This window comes from Chlamydotis macqueenii, chromosome 2 (assembly GCF_036417535.1).
Source record: "Chlamydotis macqueenii isolate bChlMac1 chromosome 2, bChlMac1.mat, whole genome shotgun sequence".
Taxonomy (NCBI): domain Eukaryota; kingdom Metazoa; phylum Chordata; class Aves; order Otidiformes; family Otididae; genus Chlamydotis; species Chlamydotis macqueenii.
Genome location: NC_141557.1, coordinates 128,848,674 through 128,868,588, shown reverse-complemented (window position 1 = coordinate 128,868,588; position 19,915 = coordinate 128,848,674).

Here is a 19,915-nt window from a genome sequence, read left to right as displayed (position 1 = left end):
ATAGAATAGTTAGGATTGAAAGGGACCTTTAAAGGTCATCTAGTCCAACCCCCCTGCAAGGAGCAGGGACATCTCCAACTAGATCAGGTTGCTCAGAGCCCCATCCAACCTGACCTTGAACGTTTCCAGTGATGGGGCATCCACCACCTCTCTGGGCAACCTGTTTCAGTGTTCCACCACCCTCACTGTAAAAAATTTTTCCCTAATATCTAATCTGAATCTACCTCCCTCTATTTTAAAACCATTACCTCTCGTCCTATCACAACAGGCCCTACTGAAGAGTTTCTCCCCATCTTTCCTGTAGGCCCCCTTGAGGTACTGGAAGACCGCTATAAGGTCTCCCTGGAGCCTCCTCTTCTCCAGGCTGAACAGCCCCAACTCTCTCAGTCTGTCCTCATAGGAGAGGTGCTCCAGCCCTCTTATCATCTTCCTGGCCCTCCTCTGGACCTTCTCCAACTGGTCCATGTCCTTCTTATGTTGGGGGTTCCAGAACTGGACACAGTACTCCAGGTGGGGTCTCACCAGGGCAGAGTAGAGGGGCAGAATCACCTCCCTCGACCTGCTAGCCACACTCCTTTGCATCTAAATCCCTTCTAGCCAAAAAAGAGGCAGTTAGAGGCTATCCCCTCACCTGTGATTTTAGTTTGAATCAAAATGGCAGAATCGGAGCAAATCCTGAGCTTTCCCCTCTGTCCCTGGGGAGAGAAGCTACTCTGGAAAGGGAGGACATGTTTGGCCAGCGAGGGCAAAAGTCTGTGAAAGGGGCTGGCAGCTCCTCTCTATATAAAGCTGTGCCAGAGTTTCAGTGTCACCACAGCCGGGTCCTTACAAGGTCCCCCACACTTCTCAGTGCTGACCCAGGCAGATACGCAGGAATACACAGATACGTGGTTCCTGATCCACAGTTAATAACTTAGCACTGAAAAAGGCTGGAAAATAAAGAAATTTGGACAATAAAGTGACTTGTAATCCATATGCAACTGCCTCCTCGCTGCTTTATGCATGTCTCGGAGGTATAGGAGGGCTGCTTGCACAGTCAGCCCAATGGGACGGCGTGGGGCTGGAGAGAAGGTGAAGATTTTGTCCAAGGCCAGTGATGGTTACACAAAGAGCCTAGCAGAGCCTCGCAGACCCTGGTTTTCAGGCTCATCGCGGATAAACCACGGCTGTGAAGTTACAGTGGCACCTCTGAAGGGTGTAGGTGTGTAACCCAATGGGCTTGTGAACCTCTGGCATCAGAAATCTGCCTCTCTCTTACTAAGGGAGGAGATTTAAACACTGGTACTCGATCAGGTAACAAAATCAGTCTGTGGAGAGGCTGGGAGAGTCCAAATTTGAGATTTATACATTATATATGCAAATATAGCAAACAAGCAGGGCCAAAAGTTGCTCTCTGTTAGTGCTAGTGTAAATCCTTATGAAATCCCTGGAAGTCAGTGAATCTTGTTCTAGATTTGTCCAGGCTTGTCCCACTAAATTTGTTAAGGTATTTAATTAAATATTGTTCTAATTTGAGTAACATACTGTACTGGAAAAGTTTATAATGAAAGCTAGCAACAAAGTTATAGAAATGCAGTTTCCAAGCTCAGAATAAGCCCAAATTGGCATTTCATTTTGTGGCAAATGTGCTAAATTCAGGGATTTTAGCCAAAATATTTCCTCCACAGAACACAGTGTTCTGCTGAAATGAAAAATATTTGCTAGGAAATATTGAAACTCATGTTTAAATGGTATTTTTGCTAAGCAAATTTGAAACAATATATTTTGTTTTTAAATAAAGATTTCAATTACAACATTTTGAATTGATATTACATAAAATGAGGTTTTGATATAAATTTGAGATGTGATATTTGTATTTAGGAAATATATTGATCTTCTGATAAAAAATTCTGCTTTCTTGGTGAACAAAACAATCAGGAGCCCAAATTGTCCAGCACTTTTTTTACCACTAAATACTTAAGCTATTCTTATTTTTGATCCAGCAACAAATAATGAGATATTGTTTAAAGAACCTGTTGTAATGACCAAATTCTCTCTCTGCCATGAATCAGAGGACTATATTGCAGTTCACACACAGACAAAATTACTGACAAAGTTTTAAGGAAAAAAAAAAAGGATATTTATTCCTAGAGAGATTCCTGTGGGAGATGTATTTTCTGCTGCTGATAAAATTTGTGCTTTACAGAATCAAGATCACTGAAACCCTCATAGTCTGCTCATGGTGTGCTCAGACTCACAGCAAGCTGCATGTGTACTGTAGGAAAAGCAGATTATTAGAGAACAATTTATGTAACTTATTTCAGTAAGTAATTGAGTATTTTTCACTAAGCAATTTTCAGTGTAGCTCTGGATTTCCTCTAATAAAAGATGGTACAGAGTATATTTGATTAAAAGACAATCCACAGTGCCTGTTGCTTTTTCCTCATGATATTGTTAGGTGACACATTTTTTTGCATTTCACTAATGCCACCTATTTTATTAAACCCTTTACGTAAAACCGCATCAGTGGTACTGAGGGAAAACAATATCCTCACCAATTTAGATATAGTCAAATCAAAACCATTTTCACAAATGACTGGCAGATTTTTGCATTTGGTTTACATGGTTGGACATGTTTGTTTTTATTATTCAGTTGTTTTTAATGAGTAAATTTGTTTAGACTGTGGGGAACTTAAAATAACTGTAAATATTTTCTGGTTGGTTATTGAAAGGAGAACTCAAATAATTTTCAGAATGCATTGATATATAACATGCATAGCAGTCAATTTTTTTTTCTATAGGCTCCAACATATATGAATATCATATGTTTTTCCTAAACCAAACCCTTAGGGCTTTTCTGCAGAAGCCCCAGATGAAAATAAGAGATACAGCTGGAAAATCTGGGAGCAACTCTGTTCCACCGTTCCAGCTTCCAACTCAGCCTGGACACAAGCACTCAGAGGTGATTTCAAAATATTCCTGAGTTTCACAAGGAGTTTCCAGCACTTGCAAAGATGAAGTTGTCTTGGCCTGGTCCTATTTTCCCATCTTGCAATGAATGTAGCTTCGTAAGACTGAATCTAATTTATTTGCCACAATAAAATTATCACACACACAAAATCTGTCAGACCCAAGTTTTGAAATTCTTACTCAGATGCAATTAGGCAAAAGCCTGGCTTTAATTAGAAAAAAAAAATCACATACTCCCAGTTCACCTACAATACTTCACACAGAACACAATTATGTTCTGCAGTGGAAACAAATTTTAGTCTTCCACCACAAATAAGAAAAACCACGATGTGAAAGGTGATCTGTTGAAATGAAGAGCTCTTCAAATTATTTGAGTTCTAAACTAACACAAATATTCTTAATATTAGATTTTATGTAAGAAGTAAAATTTCTAAACTGTTTAACTAAGAGCATATGCCTGAGAATTCTTGTGGTTATACACCATATTTCTGATGCTTGTCCTATACACCAGTTTTCCCATTAATTTCATTGGAACCAGGATTTCCCTAGTAGTACCCTTTGTGGTACTTAACAGTTTCACTAGGTTCTCTTCTCAGTTTTGCAGCTATGTCACATTAATTCATAACTCAAGTCTCAATTTTTGATAGTATTTATCCTCTGTGCTCACAAAATTATCTCATTGATATTAATTGAACTGCTCATATGAGTAAAAATTTGGCCTCTTGATTTGTATCAGATGTGCAGAAGATGGTCTCAATTTTTCATCACTCTTGTAATTTAATAAAAATTTCTACATGCTGAAGAGGAAAGGCTGAATAGAAGAGATTTCTCTGCCAGACTGGTGAAAGCTTAGAGCAAGTGTATGGATTTAGACTGAAGAAACACGCAGGCACTTGTGCCGTGCTTCAGTTCATCTGGTATGTGCAAGGAACCATAATTACAAACACAGGAATATTTGCCATGTCCTTGCCCACATAGCGCTGTTGTATCTCTGCCAGAACAGGCAGTAAATATATCACTGTAGAGTTACAGTAGAGATAATATGAAAACAATTATCATGGGCAATTTCAGGCACTTCTGCAGGGCAGTCATGTTTCCGGGCCTCTACGAACTCATTTTCCCCAAACTCAAACCCCTTTTAACATGATAGGTTTGAGAATTCTGCTTAAACAGAAATATTATCCCATTTTTCTGTTGTTGAAGAGCGATTAAAAGAAGAAGAGAGGGACAAAGAAGAATAGAGGGAATAGCAAATAAAATAACTAAAAGCAAATAAAATAAAAATAAATTAGACTGTAAGTCATCTTCATTTGATTGAAAAGTGTGCTTTCAGTGGAGCTAAGCTATAGCACAAGAAAAATTAGCTGGGGAACCATTGCATTACAAAACTTCCACTGTAGAAGTAGAGTTCATCGATTTGTGGAAGCTCACTTGTGTTTTTCTGAAGACTGGAAGAATGTTATTCTGTTGAAAAACTATTGCACAGGCTTCCTCTTAGTTAGAAATTCATCTTCTTCAGTGGAAGTGAATTACCATGAGTAACAAACAGCACAAAAAATGGCAAACTTTGAGGGCAATGGGAGGGTCGAAGGTTCAGAAAACTTTCTAGCTTTTTGAAGTTATGAAGAAATACATAAATGTTCTCAAAAAGGAAACTCCAAGACACTTGGCTTACCTTAATATTCACCTTTTACACTCACATAAATTAATATTAAGAATCTTCACCAACGCAAATCTAAATGAGAAAGCTATTGAATAATTGCAGCTGTCCCTCAAAATATGTGAACACACTCATACACACATGCAGAATTTTATATTATCACCACCATAGTAATCAACCACAAAAGACTCTTCAAAAATGGAGAAAGAGGAGAAGCTTTTCTCTTTTCACAGGATAGTTAAGTACTAATTTATAATTTACAGTATCCTCAATACAGACTTTTGTTTCTGCAGTATGTGAGATATTCAGGGAATGATTGAAAAATATGCATGTCTGTGATTTGTACAAGTGTTGCAGGTAGTAAACTGTCTCCTATAGGAAACCTTTTTAGGACTATTTATGGCTACAGCCAAACTCTGCTGTCAGTAGCCTGGCTCACCTTTCAGCACATGATTACAAAACCCGAAGAATTTTATGCAGAAGTGTGTACATTTTTGTCTCTTGTACTGAAAAGTAACATAGTGAGTGCAACACTGAAATCACCCTGTAGTCAATTATTTTCCAAATGTATTAAACTGACATTTAATGTTTATTGCACTTGTCAGTTTGGTGAATATTTCTCAGCTCCTCTATATGGTTACTGAACAGAGTGAGTAATATATATACAAAATATTTAAATACATATTTTTAAGGCATTACAGATAAATTGCCAGAGATAGACAGGTTTGCAAAGATGAGTCAAGCACTGCTGTAGTCTTTCTACGAAGTTGCTGATGCCGTGCGACAGGCACTTGCCATGACAGCGCGGGGATGTGGCAGGGCAGGGTGTGCCAGAGGATCCCCAGTTATGCAGCATCACCTGCCTGGGGTGGTGGACGGGCATGCAGCCCCGACCCGCGGGGGTCTGCCAGACCCCAGCAGCTGCATCAGAGTGGGATGGGGGCAGAGGGCAGTTGTCTCCTCTGGAAGGGAAACCCTGGCTGTGCCAGCCACTTGCTCAGCTGATGCTACTGTAGAGCTGAGGGAAATCTTCTTTCCAATATTCATAGAATCATAGAATGATTTTGGTTGAAAAGAACCTTAAAGATCATCTAGTTCCAACTCACCTGCCATAGGCAGGGGCACCTTCCACTAGACCAGGTTACTCAAAGCCCCATCCAGCCCAGCCTTCAACACTTCAAATGATGGGGCATCCACAACTTCTCTGGGCAACCAGTCCCTCACCACCCTCACAGTAAAGAATTTCTTCCTATATCTAATCTAAATCTACTCTCTTCCAGTTTAAAGCCATTATGCCTCATTCTATCACAACAGGCCCTACTGAAGAGTTTCTCCCCATCTTTCCTGTAGGCCCCCTTGAGGTACTGGAAGACCGCTATCAGGTCTCCCTGGAGCCTTCTCTTCTCCAGGAAGAACAGCCCAAATTCTCTCAGCCTGTCCTCACAGGAGAGGTGCTCCAGCCCCCTGAACATTTTTATGGCCCTCCTCTGGACCCTCTCTAACAGGTCCACATCCTTCTTTTGTTGGGGGGTCCAGACCTGAAAGCATTGTTATTGAAATTTCCCTTCAAAGCATATTGTTGAGCAGACAGAAGAATACACACTGTGATCCAGATTTTCAAATATTTCAGGATCCACTGTTGGGCCCAGATTTTTCTGAAGCTCATGTTCAGACACTCATGTTTTTATAAATGCTCAAAAGAGCCTGCAGTCCTGCCATGCGGTGTTTACAGCTGGGCTGCCACAGGAACTCAGCATACAACACACAGGCGTCCAGAATGGAAAGACCTGTTTTGAAAATTATTCCCCTGTGGACAGCAGGATGGGAGAAGGAGGAAAGCATACTGTAGTCAAGAATTGGCCGTGAAGAAATAAGTGTGCATGGGCTGTGAAGTGCTGCGTGCAGGAGCATACTGTTTTAAATAAGCCTCAGACCCTCTGCACATTTACTACACACGTAGTATGTGCACATGTGCAGTAGGTCTAATGTGACACAGAAGTATTGGATTTACCATCCACATGCTGTAAAGCTCATTTGTGTGCATGGAAATATTTGGCATTTAAGGAGCAGAACTTGGAGAAACAAGAAGTGAGACTGGGAAGGCAAGAAGACTGGAAGAAAAGCAAGGACAAAACTGGGGTGACACAGCCCTCGTGTCAAACCTTTCCATGACGCAAGTGGTACGAAATACCCACTGAAAGTCTGAATACTGAATGGTAAGTACTCTGCTTGCTCCTAACTACTGACTGTATAACACCAGAGCAGTCATTCTAAGAAAGGAGATTGTTAGAAGCTTTTAGAAGGAAATACAACACCTTAATAGTGCCTCCCATACTGAAGGATATATCACTACTGCAATGATTAAACACTCCCAGAGCTGACAGTGACAGTTGACAACTCTGTTGAAACTAACCCCAATTGTCTTTATGGCACAGACATGTCTGTTCACACTGGAAATGGCTTTTCCATTTCCTTCTCCTCTATTTGGCAAAAACCATTTTTTTAGCATACTTTTCAAGTTTGGGATAATTAGACCATTGATCCTGAAACCTGAGCCATCGTGGGGTGGATACAGGGCTGTAGTTTGTGCAGAGCCTTGTCGGGTTTCAGGCTTCATACTCCCATATCTGATTGGAGATTTGGGACTTTTTATTGCGTACTTGTACAGGAAGAGTCTGCTGGGGAAAATCCTAGTAAGTGCTACCAAATACTCATATGGTTTATAAGGAGATGAAGACTACCATTTTTATCAGCTGCAGTCCAGATTATGATGCTTCACCTGATGTACAGCACACCAGAAAAAAAAAAAAAAAAAAAAAAGAAAGTCTGGCTTCCAGGAGAATTATTGTACCCACTGTAACTGCCTTTTGAACTGGGACTCCCTTGCAGTCCTCTCCAAGATATGGTAATTCAAGACAGAAAAAGAACTCAGGAGAGCACACACAGAAAGCTTACAAGTAATGTTTGTTTCCTGATGTCCATTTATTTTCCTTTACAAATTTGTATAACTGTGCTAAACTAATACGCAATCTATAAAAAACAATGCACCACATGTTCATTTATGGTTCCATTTGTTTAAAAAGGATAGTCTTTCTACAAGTTACCATTTTACCCATAAACAAATAATCTCTACAAGTAGAACTGCTTCAGTTCATAAATCATAAATTCTGCATGATTTTTTATCCACTGTGTTTAAAAACTTGACACCTTTGTCAAAATGGTTTTATACAATCTGGTACATCAAGGGTTAATTCATTCCTACAGCTCATATGACTGATCTGGATTAAGAAAGAGGAGGAAAACTGATGAAAAAAAAATTCTGTGTAGGGCGCAGGATGTGAGCTGAAAAGGCCAAGCAAGTCTGAGTACATTTACTTTGTGTTTGGCTCTGCAGACTAATAAAGCGAGTTCAGAGGTGAAGGTTAAGGTCATGAAACATCCTGACCAGTTTGTCCTTTTGGATGGAGAGTTTGCAGTGGAGATACAATCCTGCTCACACAGGGCAGATTCATACTTAGGAATTCAGAACAAAATGTGACTATAAACTTGTAAAATGTTTACCCCCAAACAAATGTGATTGGGTTTTCAGCTGGTGAATCTCAGAGGAAAAAAAACAATGCACAAACTGAAATGTAAGAGTAAATTTTACCTTCATGACAATTATTTGCTTTTCAGATGGAAATTTAACATAATATGTGGCAATATGGGAAGCAAAATCTTCTACAAGTAATCTTGCTTAGAGCTATTCACTTTGTGCCTGGGGCATCCCCATTAATTAAGTAACTGTTGAAGACAACTCTTTAAGATGGTATTTATACAACTTCTATTAATTTGACATCCTACATGAGACCTATTTACAAAAAAAAAAATTGTCTTAAGTGCTATGAAAGTACCTGGTTTGAAAATGCAAAATTACTGCTGGAGGTTGCACTGTGGTCAAACGTGGAGAGACTCTGTAGAACCTTGTTCAGCAACCTGAACTGATAAAGTAACTTTGAATATCTCAAAATTTCGATAAATGATACTTCTCTTTTTTAATTGAAAACTTTATTTCCTCTAAGGCACACATTTTTTTTTTCAAAATATGTTCCTTTTTGTATGGGAAAATATTGGTATTAGCAAAGCTTCAGTCAATTAGCAAGGACCTAACATCCTGGGCTTGCAAAATCTCATCAGCTGAATTGCTTCAAAACCAGAAGCTGAGCCAGCTTGTCACAAAACCCCACATCTCTACATCCTGCTACTCCTATTCCAAAGAGGTTGTAACATATTTTGGTTTTGGTGAGTCTCCAGCTAGGGTGTCCAATACAAAGCTTGTTATCCATGCAGTTTTGATGTGCCTGGAGTCCCCTGATTTATTTTGCTAAACAGCAGCTATCCTGGGACATAGCAGCAAGTGCTGAGAGAGGCCTGGAATGTGGATCACTCCCCAAATCCAGCTATGTGTGTCTATCTTGTCTCTGGCGAGCACCAAAACATCAGGCTGTGATGGATCGGGTTTGCTGGTGGTGCTGGTGCCCTCCTGGGAAAAGCCAGAACTGTTTTGTCTGCCCAGCACCAGCCGCCACTGCAAAGTCTTCCAGTCCTCCCTGAGCTCTGCCTTAAAAACCAGAGCTGCCCCAAAGCCACTAATTTGCCAGGCCAGGGATCGTTATTAACCCTCTAGTGCCAGAAGCCACAGCTGAAGTTTAATAAACTTGCACGAGGCTAGGACAAAACCTGAGCCCTTCCTTAAACCCTAAGTCACGCAGCACACCTGCGGAGTGTCGTGCTCAAAGTCCTAGTTCCCACAAGTGCAGCTGTTTGAGTAGATCCAGTTTTTCAGATGACAGCCTTAGCGAGGCTTGGGACACAGCCCATGTAGTGAGGCAGACCACTGCAGCCATTTTATTTCACACTTCCACACCTCTGCAGCTGTCTTTTCACCTTTGCAAATCCCTTCTGAGAATGTCTCCTTCTCCTCTGACTCTTTAAATGCTCTTCCTCCAACATATCCTTTGCTAGGTCTGCCATTGCTGATTTGTTTCTAAGTCACAGTTATTTCTACATTTCTGTGCCCTCTGCCCACATTCCCTGGCACTTAACTGGAAATGTGGTGCAAACAAAATGCAGTGAAGGCATTCAAGACATTCCCATTACCCTTGACACCCAATTTCCTTCAAAATTCAACTCACCTAATTCAGAATAGCTGATCAAAGGCGTGAAAAGTGAAGCAAACAATTGGCTCACAAAATCCAACAGCGTAAATGAACTTTCCACCTTTCCACAATAAAGCATTCATAAGCATGGTAGCTAGATACTCCCATTATTAATGATTCACTAGCAGTGTATTCATTAGTAATAAGCACTAGTGTCATGTCAATAGTGTATCTAAATTGGGCTAATTACATTACTTGATGCCTCATATTTTATGCGTATAATTTATTCCCCATGGGATAAACCCTTGGCTTTTCTCCCAAGTCAGCCAAACAGGCGTGGTAGTTTATTCTTCACCGGAACAATAACAGAGCAAAACCCTTTACGTCCCATCCCATTTGGCACCTTCAAGTCTGTCCCGTGGCCCACAGTTTGCAGTAACTGTGACATTTCCCATTTTCTCTTGTGCACAGGGCTGTGAATGGTGCTTCTGCCTCATGTTTCTTCTGCGCCCTCGCTCCATAGCCTGGACCTCCGTGGCAGCTGCAAGCCACAGCATCTCACCCTCAGTGGGAGAGGGGCCACCAGTGACCACACACAGACGTGTCATTCCCCACAAACACCTCTGGGAAGGAGCTATTATTCTTCTTACACAGTATTTCTGTGTTGCTTTAATATTACCCTAACTGTCTGCAAGTTGGCGTGGCCTTTGAAGGGTTTCCAGACATTCAAAAAACATGAAACCTTCTGAGGTATCACCCTGCCTTGGGTCAATCCCAAGCCATTTTCGTGTCCTGAGTAAATTGAAACAGGTACAACTTCCAGAAACAAAGTCCTTCTCTGGGGAGTGTGAAGAAATTGTTCCCAATAGGGCAAACTTTCAAAACATTTTCAAAATAATTTTTATTAAAAACAGGGACATGTCCCTTTGTAAATATTTTGACTTACTTTTTTCACTCTGACCAGATGCAGTTGCTCATGTTTTTGCATTCCCAGCTGCTGGCTGCCGAGCTTTAGTAGTCTAACTAAGATAAAGGAGATGGGCAATAGAGACACTCATACTGTCTAAGTTCAGGAAGCTGACTTCAGTGAATAATTTATCCCAGACAATTACCCCGGACTTCTTCTGTAGTCAGTGGAAAAAGATATTTCCAGGCATATATTCAAATCTCTTAAGTTAGGTTCTTATGTTGGCACATCAGATGCAACCTCCTTATTTGCTTTGGAGGAGGGGTGATTTGCTTTCAAAGGAAAACTCAGAGAGCTTATGTACACAAATAGCCCTGTGCATAGCTTATCATCTCTCTTTTTACAGTGCCTTGGTAAATACAACTCTAAACACAGTACCCTTTGCTAATAAAGTGATGGACTTGTATTTCTGAAAACGTGCTACATCACATCCCTCAAACAGAAATACATATGTTAGAGAGGGTAATACGACACAGCCGTGAGGATTCCAGGACCAGCCATGTAGCTAGGACATGGCCTAGAGTTTATGCATTTTCTGCTTGCACAGCTTTTTAAAAAAGCTCCTGTGAAAGAGTATGTCCTAGACAGAGGACTACATTTGCCTAAATGCTCTGTTCTCCCCACCTATTTCTGCAGATCTCTTCTTAAGTACATGTCAACAACATTTATGCTATTAATCAGCGGGTTTGATTTATCATATGCATGCTGAACTTTCACTAGTGAAATTCTCCTGGGGCTCTCAGTGGGACTTCGCGCTCTCCTGAATGAGCTGAAGCTCTGTAAGAGACAAATCGCTCATCAAGGCAAGGGGATGAGTCTTAGACACTTGGGAATTCACCTATGCTAGGAAGAATGAACCTTGAGGACTCTGATGCATATTGTGTGTTACGAATATCTGGGTATCTTATACGCGTTCAATAAATGTCCTCCTTGGTAACATGTTTTGTGGTACAAACAGCAACTTCAGTGGTGGAAAGAACACCAAAGGGCAGGTTTCCACAGTTCCACATGCCTGCTGCACGTTGCTCAGGGTCATGTTCTCGACCCCCAAAAACCAAGGGGGTTTAGGTGTTATCTGTAGTGGGGCTGCGATTTTTTTTTGTGAGTGTTCTTCTGCTTCTCCCAGTGCCGGAAACAAAGGAACAAAGTGCTTAGAGTAAAAGTGACTCAAAATACAGGAGAGGTTCAGGACAGGTTAAAAAGAAAAACCATTCAGCAGGGAGCCCATGGAAAAATCTGAAGGAAGCCCTGACATAAAACAAATTCAATACCTATCCCTACCAGAGTCTCATATTACGGTTGTACTGACTGACATATTATAGCTGGCAAAGACTAATGCTACTGTAAAAAGCCTATGCTACTAGTTTGACTGTTCAAATACTCATAAAAATAATTTTTAAAAAACTTTCTAGGCAAATTTGACTATAAACACAGTGTAATTTAGTTAATACTGGTTTTTTACATTAAAATACTAACACTTCTAGTAAGAAGTGAATACATTATTATTTTGCTTTAATTGAAATAATAGGAAAATATTGTAAACTAGGCAATAAAAGTATATTGTTCTAGAGAAACATTTTTCAATATCATTTTATTGTATCTCTTTTGCTGTCAACTTAGCAACTTTTGAGACCTCATAATAAAAATATTTTATTTGATTTATCCATCCTACTTGAGGTCATGAATCTTGAGTTAATGCTGCAAGGTCAGGGAAGTTTAGGAATCCAGTGGTCTCAAATGAATGTCAGTTAGCTAAAAGGTGCTCAAGGAGCGTCTATTAATAATGAAAGCTCCAAGCGAATGTATAATGCAAGCCCTTCAGATCACAGCACAGAGTTCATATTCTCCCGAGAGTCATCTGAGGAAAAGATGTTTTGTTATAATGAAGAGAATATAACATACAGTAACAGAAAGAAAAATCTATATTGTGCATTGTCTATGTGTGATTTTATGTGGCTGTAGAGTTATTGCTACATAAATAATAGCGAGAGAGACCTATGACAACAGAGATAGTGAAGACTTCGAAAGAAAGACCATTTTCTAACTATTTTAAAGTAGTAAAATGTATTAAAAGTCTAAGTAGACATTATTGTCTACCTGGTGATAATCTAAACATAGAAAATACACTTTCATTACAGCCCAATCCTTCATTTAAGTTAGCAGCAGAACTGGCTTCCAAGAGAGGCGTAAGTGTAAGTGCTTAATCACTAGTATATAATAATACACTTGAATCAATTTATAAAAGTTAAAAAATAGTCATTGTGATTTTAGTATTTTAATTTTTTGTTGTTGTTGTTTTATAAGTGGAGTTTATTGGAGTCACATAACGAAGTAATACAAATTAATAGGTTAGTAGGATTAAAGTATAGGATTTGCTTATTCCTAAGCTAACACTTAGGCTGCTGTTACAATATTATTTTTGTTTAGGATGACCATCAAGAGATGTAGATGGATAGAAGTTATGCTCATGTTTTTTGTTTAAGGACACACAATTCTAGACCCTCCTCAAGGGCTATATAGGTGACCACTGTTCTCCAAGGCCGTGCACGGGTCCTCTAACTGCTTGGCCAGACTGAGCCAGCTATGGCCACAGGTATAGAATAAATTCAACCAGAGCTATATACAGAGGCAGCCTCATGGTCTAAAGATGTGGTGGACTATAATTTTCCCCTTCCCCTGCCCAGGAGCTGCTCCTGTTTTGCATGCAGAGTGGATGGCACAGGTCTGCAGTTTGGTCAGCACCCGAAGGCTTGGTGGCGCTGCCAGGGCAAGCTGGGCTCAGGGGCAATCAGCACACATGGAAGCAGGCTTGGGCTGCCACGGCTGGGGCGGATTTACTGACGGATTTACACAGTGCGGATTAATGGGGCTGGGACCTTGGCAGACATGTCAGCTCACACATTTTATGCATCCAGCTCACACATCTGGCCCTTATTTCCACCGACTGCATCTGGTGTGTGGGCTTCACGAGCAGTAGGCCGGCTGCAGTGCTCGGCTGTAGCCCATTTTGGCCACGGCCCAGCACCTGAGCTGACGTGGGACAGCGTGCCTGTTTCTTGTGACCCAGAGTGGCAGAGATAATTGCACTTGTGCTGTGTGAGAAAACTGCAGCCTGTCATTTTGTCGTTCAGGGCAGCAGTCCCACTTCTGCCTTCTCCCATCACCTCCCCAGGTCACTTTGGGCTGCGGGTCATGTCAGGGTTACATTGCCTTTGCCCATGACAAACTGAGCCAACATATTTTTTTTTCTGGGGCCTCACTGACAGTTTGGTTGTTTTTGTGGTATCAAGGAGGGGTGTAAAGATGACTTTGAGAATTACTGTTGAGTTCAGCCGTTTGTGTCCCAAAATGAGATTGCATTTTTGGTTCTCTGTACTGACTTCCAAGAAGGCAGAGACATACTTCAGATGTAGATCTGAGTATGTTCAAACACTGAGGATGTATTTGGCCTATGCACTTGGACATTTTTCAGAAGGATTACATTGCCTGTGAACACTTATAAATCCATTTTCCAAAGACAACAAATAGTAAAAAACATTTCTTATTTTAAGTATTATGCAACAAATATTCATTATTATTATATCCTACTACTCTTTTTAATAACAATCCACAAGAAAAATGCATGTTACTAGGGTTGTTGTTCATAAAAGTGAGTAATCTCAAGTCAGTGAGAATTACTTAAGTCTCACAGCAATTCTTGTCCTGGGCTTCTGAACCCACATGGCATTTTCTTAGGCAACTGTTAAAACTTTCAAATGGTTTAGTTATGCCTGTCTCCTATCTTATCAGCTTAGTATTGTTAAGACAAAGAAAGTTGTAAATACATCTTTTAAGACAGGTTAAGTATCCTAAGAGCTTTTAGCCCTATACGGGAAAGGATGCTGGGAGGCTGTATTTGCCAAAGCACATGAAAGGTCACCTCCTCAAGTCCCACAGGGTTTGTCTGCTGGCTGCTCTTTAAAGAAAGGCTTCTATCCTGGTTTTGGGAAATGGAAAGACTTTCTCTCTTGAGATTTGTTAAGAGGCTCGTGATACATTGATGTCATAATGATCAGAATAAAGCAAAGAACAAATGTTTTTAACCCGGATCAAATGCTTGGGGAATGTCCAGACTGGTGAGATATCCAAGAAAAACTGCTTAAAAAGCTATATATTTCCCTTTACCAGCTTCCAGAAGAAGGCCAAGCATTTGTCTTCTAGATATGAATGATATTTTAAGATTTTTATGCTGTTAGTTTTTAGAGCTGGTCCTAACATGAACTTGTGAGATGGAACCTCATCTAGGCATGCCAGCTGGGGAATGTACCTGTCAGTTTACATTGACTGTTAGGGAAACCTTGGTTTCTATAAAAGCAAAAATAATACAATATAACCATAATCCTAGTCAAGGGCAGATATTCACCTTCCTCCCATGCCCTACTTTTCATAGGTGCTGAGCCCAGAAGGGACCTCTGCACTCTGCTGTGAATGCAGCCATCACCGGGCCTGGATTAAGGAACGTGCCAGAGTGCTTCTTCCTCACAGATGAGATCAACTTTTAAAACATCCTAAAACACAGGATTATAAAGACAACTGACTTTTTCCCCTTGAGGCATAGATAAGACTGTTCAGAACTCATTGAAGCAAATCGACAGGATGTTTACAAAGAAAACTGCATTGTGGGGAGACAATCTTTCACATACCACCATGGATATGTCATTTAAATTGTATAAGGAAGTTCTTAATCACTTTTAATAGGGAAAAAAGCAATTTGTCTACTTTTTCCCCATTCATATCATGACCCCTAGTTCAGAGAAAGAGATCAGATCTAGGAATCAAAACTCTGTGTTTACAAATAGAACTATAAACCCCACATAGCCATTGGTACTAGACACATTTTTGTTGTTCATATTCCTCTAGATGGTATAAAAAAAAATTAAGTCATTAATAATTAAATAATTAACATCAAGCTAAAGAAAACTCTAAATTTAAAAGCTTCGCTAAAGATGCTTACTGAAACTCCCTTGCTGCAGTTGCCTTTGGCTATATTACAGCCATTGCTTGTTTTGCAGAGGTGGAATGTCTGTAGCCTGAAAAATGGTGCTGACAGGTAAACTTAAATGTAACAAATGTCATATGAAAAAGGCTGACTCTGTAACGGCTGTTGTCTTGTTTCCACTGTGACTTAAAATGAGAAATGAGAAGGAGGTTTAGGTTGGGGTTTAGTGAGAGATTTTTCACTTTAAAACATAATTAAGATACTGAAAACTCTAACAAAAGATGAAGATTCAAACAGCCTGGAGTTGAACAACAATGAGTGGAGAGCACTTTGGGGCATGGCTAATGAATAGCAGTCCAAAGAAAAAGAATGGATTAGAAAGATCAAGAGTTCTCTTCATACTAATTTCCCAAGTTTCTGTATTCTTATTGGAATGGGGATTATTATTAATTTGCCTTTTGCAGCTCTTTTTGAATGCTTATGTCATTGTCTTGGCCAAGAAACACCTTAATTAAACATATTATGAGAAATGTGGCATTACTGAGATTTCTTTTTAGGCTATGGCTGCACATGTGTACCTACATTGAAGTCCTTAAGAAATGTTAAAAATGTGAAGTAATTGAATATTTATTGTAACCTTTCCCCTAAATTATTAGAACTCCATTTTTCCTGCTGAAATTCCTCTCATCCTGGGTACAAGGAGACAGAAAGGCAAGGAGCAGATGCTGTGGGCCAAATGCTCTCAAACTGAAGTTGTAAGGGTAAGAGCACTGTAGAGATTTAGGGGAGTAAGATCCACTCTGTGGCTGAACAGTGGCATGAGTCAGTAGATTTCAATCTGTATTCCTCTGCTAGTAATTCACAGTGTCAACTTGTGCAGTGACTTTGACCTCTGGTAAGTGGCCATGGTCTTCACTTCTCCTTCTTCCATTCTTAAACAAACAATAATAAAGGAAAGAGAGAGCTAAATCTGTATGGAAAAGAGCCAAGCTCCCAAACATGTTTGAAGTCTTGTCACCTTTCTCTGCACCCTCATTTAGATCAGGTTTCTTAGGCCTTTGCTCCCATACCACAACCAGGCTTGGATGGGTCCAACACCCTAGGACATGGCAGTAGCCTTGCTCTGGAGTGTGTCTATGCTGGCAGTAATCTAATTCAGACTGTTTCATAGGTTTCTTCAAACAGTATCTGATTCTTACCTGCAGATACAACCTCATTTGAACCTCAAATACCAGTACTGGAATTTCCAGAAATCAGTGGAATTATTTCAAAAATTCTTTATTACATTGGCATAAAGGAAAGAAAGGTCAGACTAGAATATAAATCATTGAAAACGTACTATTGCTCTTCTTTGCTCCTGTAACCCTCTCCAGGAGTGGAATAAAAGCCGTTCCAGGACTGGAATGTGACACTTAGCTGGTATGAAGTATTTATTTGTAGACAAGATTAGCAGTTCACTTACAGAAGATTGTAGCCACTATAAATGTTTAAATTTTGCAGTTAAAAACATTTTATAGGAGAATATCTAAAGGCAACATCTAACACTTCAACTGCAGATATTCAAAATCAATGAATAACCATTTTTATTTTGATGCCAAATACAGACGTAGGAGCCAAAATTCATTTACTTGGGTTTTAGTATCTGTACTTCAGCCTCTAATTCCTATCTAAGCTTTATTTAGAAAAAAAAAAAAAAGTCCTAAAATCTGAGTCCTTTGGAATTTTCTTGCACCTAGGGTTATTAACAGATGGGTGATAATTGGAATGGGAAGCAAAAATGTAGACTGAGAAAACAAATCAGAAAGAAGCATGAGAAATTAACTATGAAGAAGAGAGTGAAAGGATGAACACAAAGGAAACAAGATTAAATGGGATAAGGTCTGGGAAAAAAATCCTTTCTGGCCAGACCTATGGAAACTGAAGACGTAGTGATTAGAATTTTGTTTGTAGATTGTCTCTGAACCACTGCCAACATCAGATAATTTAGCCATGGTTGGAGTTTAGGAATGACTTACCTTTTTCCTCTGTGGAAGGAAAATCACTTTGCAAAGCCTTTCTTTGGATTCAAACTGTAGCTGAAGATGACACCTGATGATAGCAGAAATTAATTCTTGGGCTCTGGCCACAACACAAAGAAGTCAGAAGAAATAGCAGAAAGATATACATCTTCTGAAAGTCTAATTTTCAACACACACTCATGTAAATATAAAGATAACACTCGGGTAATCAGGATTCAGGGAAAAAAGGGGACATGTATAAGACTGTGCATGTAGGTTCTGGAGCATACCAGGAAGATTTGAACAAGCAGACGCAATCATAATGAGTGAAATAAGGAAAACAAAAGCTCCGTTATGCAAAATGAATAGGAGTGCAAGACTATTTTGACAATCGCTTTGGAAAGAAATGGTAAATCACTGTAAACTGAAGAGTAAAACATGAGTTGCTTAAGTAGGTGTTTAGAGTAGAGATTGTTAGGTTGGTTGTGTTAGCAGTCAGTGTCTTCCATCACAAATGGAAAATCTGACTCTACCTGACAGTGGGAAAAGCATCATGTCCCAGAGTACAGATGAGAGCCGATTGGGATAACTTCGGGTAGTTTATGACAGTTGGTGATGGGCTGCAGGTGAGAGGAATCATAGGCCTCACAAACTCAGCTATAAAGAGTCACAGGGATGAAAAAGCCATTCTGGGTCATGTGAAGTTTTGGATAGAGATCTTGGAGAACACGGGTAGAAACATACTCGATGAGATGAGAACTAAACCCATGAGCACTTCATCCTGTACATTTTAGGGCACTACATTTCTGCAGCTGAAAGGAAGCTGCTGTGTCTCATTGTGAGAGACATCTCCTCCTTCAGAAATCAAGCCCCAGAGGCCTTTGTCTCACTTGCAGCTCTGTAAATTATTTCCTTCTAAAATAATAACGAACTTTAGATGTCAGATGACCTTCCTTAATGCTGATGCAATTTGTTCCAATTTGACTCATGCTGTACTACTTCTTCCTGCGCCCTGTCTCTTATGTCCAAAGTGAGCACTGTGTTTCAGCATTGGGAAGCTGAAGTAGACAGTGCAAGCAAAGAAAATGTAAAACTATTACTGTTTCAAACACAACACTAAAACTAAAGCTTGGAAAACAGCCCAGGCTGTTCCGTACTCTGCCTCTTCAGTCAATGGAAATGGAGGCCAACAAAGGGAAAAAAAAAAATGAAAAAGGGTCTGTGCTCCTGGGCTCTCCATGACTGCCATCTCCACCATCACCCTGTGCCCTCTTCACTCACACTTAACGCCAGATGGAGGGCTCTCTGAGACCATCACCGGCTTTGACCCTTGCCTTCAGCTCCCTCTGAACACAATATTACAGCAGCCTGGCACAAAGTGCCTTGCATAGATGCAGCAGTTTCACAGAGGTATACAGTACCTCAATTTTCTAAAAATAACTGAGGACAGGAAATGCTGAGCTTAACATCTTCCCCTCTGTATAGCACAACATTCAGTGGCATAAGTGAAAATGAGAGTCTTAAAGCAGTATCTTTGATACAGATGTTCAGGGGAATGGTTTAATAATACATACCATATTTTTTATTTGGTAAGAAGTCCAGATTCCTTAATGTTCTGTTACATATCTGAAGCATTATGTGCACATGCCTGAACAATTTGTTTAAGACTATACATCATACTGTTTCATCACTTACTTAAACTCAGTGAATTATTTCCCAGTCAGATTTTATTTTCAGATGTACCCAACCATCCATGTGAGGGGTAAAGCGAAGGAAACATATCTTCTCTTTCCTCCTTTCTACTGTAGAAAAAAATATTTTCTTAACTATGAAACCAAAATACCTTTGTTCTTGATCCTGTTATCATGAAATATATTCCCATGAAGTCTGTTTAACTAAAACCAAAGTTAAGATCTCAGGATGATTCCTGTCTCCTAAATATGTGACACAGAAAACTGAGAAAAGTGAAGATCTATTATAACCAACCAGAGAAATATCTTTAGGCTTGCTGAAAGTAATCAGGCAGGGATGCTAGACTAGCTCTGCAAAATTAGTTTTTATGGGAGGACATTTTATAACATTTGTGGGCAATATCAGTGTACCTGGCACTCAGTAGCAGCCAGCTAGGCTAGCAAATGGCAACAGAGGGAAATCCTGGTGTGTGTTACAGACGCTTTTCATTGCTTCAGTACTCCCAAGGCTAGTGTTGCCAGCAAACTCAGGTTT